The sequence below is a fragment of the Xenia sp. Carnegie-2017 genome, unplaced genomic scaffold (genome assembly GCF_021976095.1).
Source record: "Xenia sp. Carnegie-2017 unplaced genomic scaffold, XeniaSp_v1 HiC_scaffold_4, whole genome shotgun sequence".
Lineage (NCBI taxonomy): Eukaryota > Metazoa > Cnidaria > Anthozoa > Malacalcyonacea > Xeniidae > Xenia > Xenia sp. Carnegie-2017.
Genome location: NW_025813504.1, coordinates 2,518,066 through 2,531,289, shown reverse-complemented (window position 1 = coordinate 2,531,289; position 13,224 = coordinate 2,518,066). Strand labels below are relative to the sequence as shown.

At 33.4% G+C, this 13,224-nt stretch overlaps 1 long non-coding RNA gene across 1 annotated transcript; it reads left to right on the top strand.

Moving 5' to 3' along the window:
* Positions 1-5,795: 5,795 nt before the first annotated feature.
* LOC124455746 lies at positions 5,796-6,325 on the top strand. Its single transcript, XR_006952012.1, has 2 exons — positions 5,796-5,935; positions 6,024-6,325. It is a non-coding gene; the product is annotated as an uncharacterized LOC124455746 (long non-coding RNA).
* Positions 6,326-13,224: the final 6,899 nt, after the last annotated feature.

Below are 13,224 nucleotides of genomic sequence, written 5' to 3'. Positions count from 1 at the left end.
CCTCCCAAGCTAGATAGCAATCATTAAAATTTAGGATACACAGCCTGTTCAATGGACTACATCGTTTTCAAGTGTTTTCATTTTTTTTTTACTTTAATTAATCTATTATAAATACAAGAAGATATCCACTGCATGCACAATGTTTCTTCAAGCTATGTCATGTTCTGAAAAACACACATGCTTGAATGCAATTTATTTAAAACCTTTATTAATTATTCATATTTGCACTAATGTAAGTTCATGTTTAGGCAATTATATAAAATGGAATGCCAAAAATTCAAATAGGTGCAATTTGAAAAGGTAAGCGATGGCGGGCGGACGAGATATTTCAAAAGTGTCGGTAGATAAAATTCTTATTTCAAGAATGATTATTATTTGCAACAGTTTTTCAGTCAGATAACTCATTGGATGTCTGACTATTTCCACCTGAAATTTTGAAAGCCTCGGCTGTCTTGCACTCTGATAACTTTAATCACGTTCTCTTACCTGCTCAGTTTATTTTGATCCACCTTGTATAAATATATTCATGAGTTGAATTTTCAAGAAGCTACAATTATTGAGCAATGTTTCCATTATAGCTAACATGACACAGCACGCTTTTGAGACATTGTTTAATGCTGAAAATTCCAAATTACGTCTGCTGCTGCTGTTCCTAGGGAAAAATTTAACGCTTTGGCAGCCAGCAAACATTCGTTAAAGAACTAGGAACGGTTGCACGTAGCGTGGTTAGCGTTATCAATTGAATAGTAAATTTTTCAAACTTGTCAATAGGTGGTTGATTTTCTTTACGATGGTAAATTTTTTTTAATCTATAGAATCAATTTTATATTTCATTGATCGCCCGGTTCAAGTCGCAGATTCTTCCATTTTGAGAGACATTTAAAGTGTTAAGCACTATTTGGCCTTGCAACCTGCCATGATAATTCAAACTCGGTATTTTTGATAAGTTTAACTGGCTTTATGATATTTCAGGTCTTCAAATAGACCGATTATTTATTATTTAATTCCTTATGCAAGTGATAAATCAAACAAAGGTAAGTTTACAAACTAATCTAATATTGTTTTATATTTCAAAACACTCTTTGTTTCCGCACTTTTTATGCATGATAATCTGTTGTGACGACAATGCATCAACACACGTATTTAACAATGTAAAATCTAAAAATTGAATATTTAGCATGTTAGAGCTGCTGAAAATTTTTTTGTTTGAATTTATTTGCTGTCTATAGCTAATTCATATGTACAAAATCTTTCAAATTTGACATTCCTCACAGAATAAAAATTATACAGAAGGGCCACTTAATTGGTCACACGAGAGCTTCCCAAAAGTGACCGCTTAACAGGTTTCACGGTATAGTTTTATTTTCATACAACCTAAACCTTTAGTTTTATAAGCATCAACCCTATATTTTTATACTTACAAACCCTTACAGTTATCAAGAGAACTCAATTAACCATTCAATAAATATTCGGACACAACCGGAGATGTTGTTAATTTGACACTAACAAGATATGATTAGATTGAAGAGCATTGTCTATTGTAAAAATTACCCAAAGCATTTGAAAATGAAATACTTACATTTCCAATAATAAGAAATTATAAGTTATGCCATGTGATGTACACAGTTGGTCAGTTCCTACAATAATAGGCAGCAACTGCAAGGTTGATTCTTGTTGAAGCAGCGCTCACTGTCAAAATTAAGATATTCGATCAAGTTATAGGTATTTTAATATTATATTTGTGGAAATAAAACATATAGTTTAATTCAAATATACATCAGTTATGTCCAAAGAAATCTTGAATGGTGAATATTTGTTATGTCTGTGAATATATGTACGCACATTGTACGAGACTGTGTATCTATGGCACTTAGTTACTGGAGAAAAGCAACTTTGCGATCGTTGGAAAGTGTAAGTTACGTATATTATCTTACCATGCATGTCTTGTAATTCATAAACTGGATCTTTACATTTTCTAGGGCTTGAAAATTTTATGCCCTCTAAGCTAATAATAATTCGTTATATTAACATCGTATTTATTTCATTTATGATAACAGTCAAATATTATAATTTCAACGATACTGGCGGATTACTTTACTCAATAAAAATACCCATAACTTGATCTAATATCTTAATTTTGACAGTAAGCGCTAATCCAAACTTGCTGCCTATTATTGTACGATTTGACCAACTGGGTGTATCGAGAGTTAACTTTATGAAAACTCAAGCGCAAGACTAGGTCGTTACTAAAGCACCACACGAGTACATACGAGTACATACGAGTACATACAAGTACATACGACTGATATACGAGTACATACAACTGACAAACGAGTACGTACGAGTGACATACGACTATATACGGTTAGGGTTAGGGTCAGGTTTGGGTTAGGGTTAGGGTCATGGTTAGGGTTAGGGTTATATATATACATATTTGAAAATTGGTAATCTAGGCATATTATGATAATAATAAGGATTCTCTGAATTTCTATTTTGAAACTTTTATTAAGGTTTCAACTCGGTGCTTCGAGCCTTTGTCAGAATGTAAGAATATATTATTTAAAAAGATTTTGTAGGCGTTTGGAGCGTCTGATTGGTTGGTTAGTAGTTGAGTTGATATTATTGGATGGTATAAGACGCGTTGTCATGGTTTCGGGCGCATTGATTAGGTTAATGAAACTCGAGTGTTTTATTTTAGTCGTTGTGTTATTAGTTTGTTATTTTGGTTTTGTCATTAGTTGTGATTACATGAGGGGGATGTCAATATGTCTGTTTATTGTGTTGTTGTCTTTGCTGTACCATGCCTCTTTGAATTCTCGAGCGTGTTTTGTCTGGGTGCGTCCATGAAGTTGTGTTTTTGTACAGTCAAATGTGTGGTTGGTATCGTAGGTAAGTTCTGCTGTTAGTGATTTTGTGTCGCATCGTTTGATGGCATTCTTGTGTTCAGTGAGCCTTGTTTCAATTTTCTTGGATGTTTGTCCTATGTACTGTTTGGGGCAATCTTTACATGGTATCATGTAGATCGCGTTGGTTGTGTCAAATGTCGTTGTTCGGTCTTTATATTTAGTGAAGTATGATTTGAGTTTGTGTGTTGGTTTATGTGCGATGTTTATTTTGAATGGTCGGAGTAGTCTTAATGTCATTTCTGATGTTTCGTTTATATATGGTAATGTCACTGTTTTTACTGGTTCGTCTGTATCTTCGTTAAGTTTTTCAGTTTGTGGTTTGTTGTGTATTTTGTTTAATAGTTTGTTGATAAAGTTTCGTGGGTAATTGTTGTTTATGAATGTAGAGTATAAGTAGTTGCGTTCATTCTTCTTGGCTTCTTCTGTATTGCAGTAAGTTTTAATCCTGTTAAAGAGAGTTCGTATGCAACTAATTTTGTGTTGTGTTGGGTGATTGCTATTAAAGTTGAGTATTTGGTATGCGTTTGTATTTTTGCGGAATACTTGTGTATTTAATGTCTCGTCATCTGATCTGTTAAGTAGAATATCTAGGAAGCTAAGTTGTTTGTTCTGTTCTTTGTACATGGTGAAGATTATGTTCTGTGTGGTGTTGTTTATTGTGTGTAGAATGTGTTCTGTTTTGTCTTTTTCCACGATAGCAAAGATGTCGTCAACAAATCTTCTCCATAGTCTGATGTGTGTGTTGTTGTTGACCAATTTTTTATCTTCCTGGTTCACCTACGTATAAACTATAAAAATATCTTTCTAATATTATGCACCCACTAGTCAAATCATCACATCATACTATCAAAACGAAATCTTGTTATCTTATTATGTGGTGTTACTTTTCACATCCATACCACTAAACATAGCCAAACAAGTCACAAACGAACTACTTACTAACATCAACTCGTGGAAAATCCCAACCGAACTAGACCAAGACGATATCATCAACCTGCTCGAGCTCAGCCTCTCCACTGAATTCTCCTTCCAAAATTCATATTACCGACAAATCTCAGGAACACCAATGGGTTCTCCTTTATCCACCTACCTTGCAGAAGCTGTTATGCAACGCCTTGAAAAGCAGTCAATCACCAACAACACACATATCAGACTACGGAGAAGATTTGTTGACGACATCTTTGCTATCGTCGAAAAAGACAAAACAGAACACATTCTACACACAATAAACAACACCACACAGAACATAACCTTCACCATGGACAAGGAACAGAACAAACAACGTACCTTCCAAGATATTTTCTACTTACCAGTTCACATGACGGCACATTAAACACACAAGTATTCCGCAAAAATACACACGCAGACCAAATACTCAACTTTAATAGCAATCACCCAACACAACACCAAATTAGTTGCATACGAACTCTCTTTAACAGGAATAAATCACACTGCAATGCAAAAGAAGCCAAGAAGAATGAACGCAACTACTTATACTCTACATTCATAAACAACAATTACCCAAGAAACTTTACCAACAAAGTATTAAACAAAATACACAAAAAAACAAACTGAAAAACCAAACGAAGATACATACGAACCAGTAAAAACAGTGACATTACCATATATAAACGGAGCATCAGAAATGATATCAAGACTAATCCGACCATTCAAAATAAGCCTCGCACATAAACCAACACACAAACTCAAATCATACTTCATTAAGCATAAAGACCGAACAACGACATTTGACACAACCAACGCGATCTACATGATACCATGTAAAGATTGCCCCAAACAGTACATAGGACGAACATCCAAGAAAATTGAAACAAGACTCACTGAACACAAGAATGCCATCAAACGATGCGACAAAAAATCAATAACAGCAGAACATACCTACGATACCAGCCACACATTTGACTGGACAAAAACACAACTTCATGGACGCGAACAGACAAAACACGCTCCAGAATTCAAAGAGGCATGGTACAGCAAAGGCAACAACACAATAAACAGACATATTGACATCCCCATCATCTATTCACAACTAATGACAAAACCAAAACAACAAACTAATAACACAACGACTAAAATAAAACACTCGAATTTCATTAACGCAATCAATACACCCGAAACCATGAAAACGCATCTTATACCATCCAATAATATCAACTCAACTACTAACCAACCAATCAGACGCTCCAAACGCGTACAAAATCTTTGTAAATAATATATTCTTACATTCTGACGAAGGCTCGAAGCACCGAGTTGAAAGCTTAATTAAGTTTCAAAATAGAAATCCAGAGAATCCTTATTATTATCATAATATGCCTAGATTACCAATTTTCAAATATATATGTATATTACCCTAACCCTAACCCTAACGCTGACCCTAACCCTAACCCAAACCTGACCCTAACCCTAACCCTATATAGTGGTATGTCACTCGTATGTACTCGTATGTACTCGTATGTACTCGTGTGGTGTTTTAGTCACGATCCGCAAGACTATCGTTGTTGATACATTTAAACCGTTTAATAGATTAAGATATTGCGCACAACAGACATTAAATTTTACTGAAACACACAAATGAATGTAGTAGGCATATAAAATACCTTTTTGGCATTTAAATTCATCAAATAGTTGCCCCAGAGTTCAGACAAACCCAAGCAAATGTGAATGCAAATACAATGTATTATTGAAGAAATTGTGCTATTTCTCATTTGTGACCAGGATACAGTCGCATGTCACTCGTATGTACTCGTATGTACTCGTATGTCACTCGTATGTACTCGTATGTCAGTCGTGTGTACTCGTATGTACTCGTATGTCACTCGTATGTACTCGTATTTACTCGTGTGGTGTTTTGGTCACGATCATCTTTTCACCGACAACCCTGATATATTTAGAAGTATTAAAAATAACAAATTGACAACATTTTCGTCTCACAAAGTGACGGTAACGAAACGGCAAGAGCCGTCAAAGCATTGTTAAGCCAAATAGGAATCTTTCTGCTCGATTTCTGGGTAATTTCGAAATCTTGAGAGATTAATATAAAAGAGTTATTATCTTACAGTCTAACTGACTATCCACATTCCATCGCTTTTCTGACAGGGGGACTTGTAAAGACAAAGAAAGCCAAGATGTTGCACATCTTAGAGGAAGCAGCCAACAATCCAACTGTAGATATCGCAAACATTGGTGATAATATTGCACTATGGTTGATGCAATGGCAGTATTGCAAGCTGCATAACGAAAATAGAGAACATTTGGTGAATTTGCAGATCAAATATTTGATTATTTGGTAAAGCTTGCAGAGCAATGCAAGGCTACTAGACTAGACTTTGTTTTTGACAGATATCCAGCAATAAGTATCAAGAATTAAAAAATGTTGTAAAAGAAATAGTGGAAACAAACCTACAGTTGTATAATGTTGTCTGTTTCTACGTATGTAAACATGCAATTGATTTATCGGTTGAGTGAACAAAGTATCATACTCAATAGACAATATGCTGGAGATAAAAACATCTTATAAAAAAATTGTTTTAATTCGAAATTTTAATGAATTTACCTTTAAAATTATTTTGAAATATGAAATAAAATAAGATTTAAAGCACGGAAGATATTTTGCCGGAAATCAACCTTTGGCTTTCATAACGCGTGCCTTTGTTTGCACTTACTCCATATAAAGTCAACAGTGCATTGCGTGTAGCACGTTCATTTAGGCCCATTCACACGATCCGATTTTGTTGCGTCCTAAAACGGCTTATGTGAACATATATAAAAATAGTTTTCGACTATTGAATCCGTCAATCTAAAAAATCGTATGGAAATAAAACTTGCTCTGTTTCATTCGACAACATCAAACGAAGCCCACCAGTCACATTACATAGATCTACAAAAGACTTATAAACGAGAACGAAAATACGAAAAATATGTCAATAAATGTACTGGATGGCACAAATGGCTGTTCAAACGACTATAAGTATCTAAATGAATATAAACATGTACAAAATTATTGGACCGTCTGACCAAGCAATCAAAAGACGGAACCAAAACAATCGGATCCGACAACTCGGAACGTGTGAACTGGCCTTAAAATAGAAAGAAAGCTCTAAACATGGCGAAATATATCTAGCAAACGCAATGTTAAAAGTTAAAAAGGCCCACATGTAGAATTTCTTTTTCTACCATTAAAATCACCTAATCATAACGTACGTATGAAAGCACCTAGATTGCTGTATACGAAGAGGTGTTCTAACTGGTGCGACTGTACCGTGCAATTTTTTGCCTACAAGGGAGACTGGGCAGCAGTTCCCCTTGCGATAGTAACTTCTAGTTCATGAATCTATATTTAAAGACAAGCATTTTCCTTTAAAATGTTGTAATTAATATATAAGTTTTGCTTAGATAATTGAACATTTTATCATAGGGGATGTTATGTGATAAAGGATGTCAGGCGGCAACATACTCATCAAAGGCGGTGTCCGTGATTGGCGTTCTTAGCAACAGTTTTCTTATCGTTGTTATTGTTTTGGATCCTCTGCTTATTATAAGACGTGGACCATGGATGACTATTTTTAATTTAGCCATAGCTGATTTTATTGCTTCTCTTTCAAAGCTCTTAATTCTTGGTTTGGGATTTTCCTTTAAAATCACAGTGCCAAATGAAATAATGTTTTCCTGTTTTTACTTGTGGATGCTTGGAACGGCAGGATCATTTTTTCTTTTGACATCACTTACATGGCAGACATACACCACTGCCAAACATCCTATGCACAGTCGACAGATATTATCTACTAAGAAAATTACCATATTGTGCGTTACAATATGGTTTGGTGCTGGTGTCCTGGCTTTAGGAGAAATTTCACATGAAATTTTTGATATTTCGCTCGAACAGGTGATGCATATCTATATAACCGAATATGCCGTCTTAGAATTTGCTGTTTTCCTCCAGATTATCATGAAGTGTTTTATCATCAAGGAAGTAATGCTAAGTCGACGAAATGCAAATAAGAATGGGCAACAACAGAACAGTAAACACATTGAAATTGCAAAGACAATCGTCATTCTGAATATAGTTTTATTTGTAACTGCCTTTCCATATTTCGTCGCCAAACAAGTGGAATTCATCGAGAGATTAGAGAAAATGCAGAGCAGCTATGCTAGACAGTTTGCAGAGCACTATGAACCAGTTGCCTTGTTGAATTTTGCTCTCAATCCAATCTTATACGCACTTAGGCTTACGAATTATGGTAAAAGTCTTAAATCATTGTTTAAATGCTTTCCAATTTCTAAAGGTAATATGCACACAGGTATTTCTTGTAAGACGACAATGTTGTAAATAAAATGAATAATTCAATTTGATTTGTTGAGAATTGAAACACAAAAACTTGATCATAATATACGGACTAAAATGAGGAATTTAATCGTAACTAGTAGAAATATGAGTGAAAGTTATCTTAAAATCTGTTCTGATAAGATGTACAAGAGTATCTTAAATACGTAATTATGACTTTTTGATAAATATATTATAAGCTCTTAATAACAGAGCGCGAGGTCTTTACGAGAACGTTCTCAATCCGTGACAATAACAGAGGCCCGAGATTTTTCACTTAAGACTCGGAAAAAGAGAGGCGAATAAATTTAATTTTATTATGTGGCATAACTTAATTTGAAACAAGGCTTTCTTTCCTTTTCATCCTCGCTTTTTTGTATAGGGGATGACTTTCGCTTCTTTAGTTTTCGTCAATAAAAAATACATCGTCATAAATTGTGTTGTCTGAATAATTTAAAACATTTTCCTAGTGTTTTCCTTCGTCTCACAATCGTATTCTTGACTTGCAACCATTCTCTTGAGATTTATTAAAAAGTTTTGGTCGCACACGCCAGCTTGTGCCGACAATAGCGCTGATTAAATACTCTTTTGCATCATACCATAAACAAGGCTGAATTTCAAGTCAAGAATATTGTTCTTTGCTGCTTTTTTTTCATTTTCCTTCACGTTTGTTTACGTTGTTACTGCAAATGATTGGAACGCCCATCATATAGCTACGGGGAAATGTTTGCCGCCAAAAATGTTTATGAGTTAATGAAAGCGCACCATTTTGCTGAAAGTGACGCTTGGCACTTGTTATATAATAAGCCAGTTTAAAGAGTCCACGAGAATGCTACGAGCTCAAAGCTTTGCTGAATTTTGCTTGCCATTCAATTTTAAAGCGCTCAAGTTTACCAGTTATTGTTGTTTGAGACAACATGTTTTAGTCGAACTGATAATTTCAAAAATTGGCTTTTCTTTTCAAATATTCCCTTAATTTTTTGAAAACTCTACTCAATAGTGTATGAATGGTGGGTTTGGTAGTTCATAAAATGAGAAAAAAGATGTTGGAACGTTAATTTGGGGTTGTTTATCTTCACTTTCATACGAAATCAGTTGAGCACAACTAAATAACCACCTTATCCCCAATTTCCGTTATAGTACGGGTCTTACAACGAGATGCCATTGTTCTTCGTACTTTGTTGTTGTTCAGAAGTATATAGAACAGGGCTCGTGAACAATCGTGTGACCAACGCAGGAAACAAATGTATGTCTCGTTAACAAACATCATAGTGCTTATTGTCGTAAATGAACTTTTTTCAGCCGCGCGTGGAAAGACTACGACTAGTTTGATTGCTGTCAGCAAATTTTGGCAGAGAGTAGCCTTCGAGTGAAACTATATGACATATATTACATGTATACAAGTTATATTTGTCATATAGTTGTTGTATTTTAAAGCTCGTTTGCATTTATCATTGCGTCGAAATTAGCTTCATACATAGAGTTTTGCACGTCATAGAACTCATATTTTCGAAAAATGCCATCTTACAACCAAAAATAAGGTAAAGTCAGAATAGTCAAAAGTATTATTGAAAATAAACTTCCTACGAAATGAAAAGAACCCACCAACTTTACTTGCTTTAAACTTTTAAGACTTGGTAATCAAATTGCGCCCTGCGTGGTAACTTTTCCACTTCATAATACAACAATTCCGCAGTAGCTACTGGTTCTCATCGGTTCTGATTTCTTCTTCAACAAATTCATCATCAACCCTCGACCAATTTGGTTTTGCCCAGCAAGACGAAAACACCCAGAAAACAATTAAAGAATCAGAAAAGAGTCTGAGATGGTTTAAGAAAATATTTTCATGCATTCCATTTCACAGCCCCACCATTTCCACCACAAAACATATAAACAAGTTGTTTATGCTCAACGGCATCAATGTATTGCATTTATCAAGCTTTGAACGAACAACGATAATCGAAAACTTGAAAGTACACATATAACGTAGACTGTACATAAGTGTTTCATTTTAAAATAGATATAAAATGCAAAAGTTGGAAAGTAATACTGCTCGAACTGCTTTAGACAAACGCTATTGTATACAAAAAAGGACATACAATAAGTACGGGAACTCCTTCAACACACAAATATAGTTTGTCAATACTTCGATCTTATTATTTTATTTTAATAAGTTTTCATACAGAAATTAGATCATTTAAGAATTATTTTGGTCATAGTTTTACTTGAGGAAGTTTCAGCCCTTGCATAGACGAGACTCTGAATAGATACATCCTTTTGGATGAAGAAGATCTTTAGTGTCTTGCTTTTTCTTTTCCATTTCGGACATGTCTTTTTCTTCCGCAAATTCATTATCCATCCACAACCATTTTGGTTTTCCAGAGCAAGACGAAAATACACAAAACAAAAGCAAAAGAGTGACAGTTTTTGAAATAACTTTCATATTTTCAACCAAAAGAAGAGAAACGTGTTCTTCGTGTTTCCAGTTGCAAATGTAGCTACCTATATGACGAGCGTTGACAATCGCGTTCTATTTATAGGATCAACAACAATGAATCATAGATACTTAAAAACAAGATGTGTGTGAGCTAAGAACTCAGCGTCACCATATGGGAAGAGTAGTTTTATCTTTTCAAGGACTTGAGCAAATAAAAGCGCTAATGAACTAAAGACAGCTGAGAAAATATGCGGTGTAGAACAGTTATGTGTTATTCTTTCCGAAACGTTTTAAATTAATGTTAAAACTATATATACTTGAATAAATTCATTATGCATTTTTGTATGATTTGTAAAATTTCATATTTATTATTTCACATAAAATCTAAAGGAAATGTGATCTCTATTATGATTGTTTACCTCAAATCCTTTTCAGTTTCACCATTGTCTTATTAAAATACTGTAGCTATATTTTTACTATCATCGTTTGTCTCTGTCGACAATAATGCGTAAATTGTAATTGAAGATTAAAGAATAATTCAAAAGATTAGACATGTTTACATACATTTTTCACATAAATTTTTATTTTAAAATCAACACTTTGTCTGATATTCTTTATGAGGCTTGTATTTTTAAAATATGATATTGTGTTTACAAAGAAGCGATTTGAAAGTTAGTGCAAACAATTATTTTTGGCAAATTTTAGAAAGGAGACACTTTATAGCTCAGCGTTTTTCTGCTTTTAAATAATGTCTTTTAACATATTCTATTTGAATGAGTGTTATGCAATTTTTGCTTTGTTTGAGTTCAAAGAAATAAGGAATGCTTTGGTAAAAAGACACCATTTTGGAAGATTCTTAATGTTTTCTCTTAAAAAATTATATTTATCTGCTTGCAATGAAGTATATATGAAGCTTGACGTGTGTACTTGATATATATCTTTATATTTTTGAGCTTTAAGAATGAGGAGAAAAATGCGATACATATCTTATGCCTATACGTTTGGTTAAAGCTTTCATTTAAGTTAAAAATGTCAAAATATGAGCATGAACAGCCGACACAGCTGGGCTAACTATACGAAGTAATGTAGCCAATGAGCGTGAAAGATAGTTTAACAATAATTATAATATGTAATTATAATATGTAAGTGTAATGTAAGCGCAAAGTGCTTATAAACATGGTTTAGTATTAAAACGTTAAATTTGTATATTTATGTTCTTTTTCCAGCCAAAGAAATCATTTATCGTACATTTTTATTAAAACAAAATTGAAACATGGCTTGGATTTCTTTTAAATTTATGTCACAAATATTTACTTTTACTTAACTTTGTTGTTGTTAAAATTTAACTTAATTTCTATCCGTTAGAGAAAAGACAAGCGTTATAAGAGTCATTGCCATATTTAGGAAGATAGGCAAACTTTATGACTTTTACGTAATATTTTGTGTTCAACGAAGTATTGTTTAGTAACACTATACTCAGGAAAATGTTTCCAATATGTATGATGCTCTTTTTGAGATTTTTAAAGCATTTTGTTTTGCTAGCAAAATTGAAACCTTTGTTAGCTAAAATATTAGATTTTATTAACACATTCAATGTTTTGAAGCATTTGAATGTTGGTGCGACAAAATTTTTACAAATTTTAGACATGGCTCTTTTTTGCCCCTGGCCATTTTATCTTTGTCACTTTGTGTTTTTCTAAATTTTTCTTTGAGTAAAAGTTATTCAATTGTTTGTTCTGTTCAAGCTGAAGAATTATGCATGCTTGAGTAAAAGAGCACCGCAATATTTATAAATTTTAACATTCTGTCCAATTTCTTTGCTTAGTACTCTGAAGTAACTTGATATTTTTTAAACTAGATGGACGTAAAAGAAACACATCCAAATTATGCGTAAGTTAAGGTAAAACTATCATTTAAGTCTATAAAGCAACTTAAGTATCAACAGCTGGCAGACTACAGGCTAATAATACGAAGCCATGTGGCTAATAAACATAAAATATATAATATAAGACGGCAATAATAATACTGTACCGTTGTAGTTGTATAATTATGTACATTTTTCCTCCTTGACCAAGAAATCATCTTCCGCAAATTTCCTTTAAGAGTACAAAAAAATGGCGTGGCTTTGTCTTAAATGTTTATCACAAAAATTTACTTTTACTTAACTTTGCCTTTGTTATCACTAAATGAAATTATGTGCGTTTGTAAAATAGCAGACGTTTTAAGCGTTATGCACTAATTGAAAACATATGTTAAGTTAATGACTTTAGGTAATATTTTGTCTACAACAAAGTATAATTTGGACGCAAATAACTGAAGAAAACGTTTTCTAATGTATATGCTGTTGTTTTACAAATTGATATAGGGAATTTTAAATTGAAATGATATAATGAAAAAAACAAACATTGTTGTTAGCAGAAAGATAAAACTTCATTCATACACTCGATGTTTGAAGCAAGTTAACATTTTACAGGCTCATTAAAATTTATGTTTTATCTTTTGGAGCCGACAGTTTGATATTTCATATAGCAGTTTTTGCA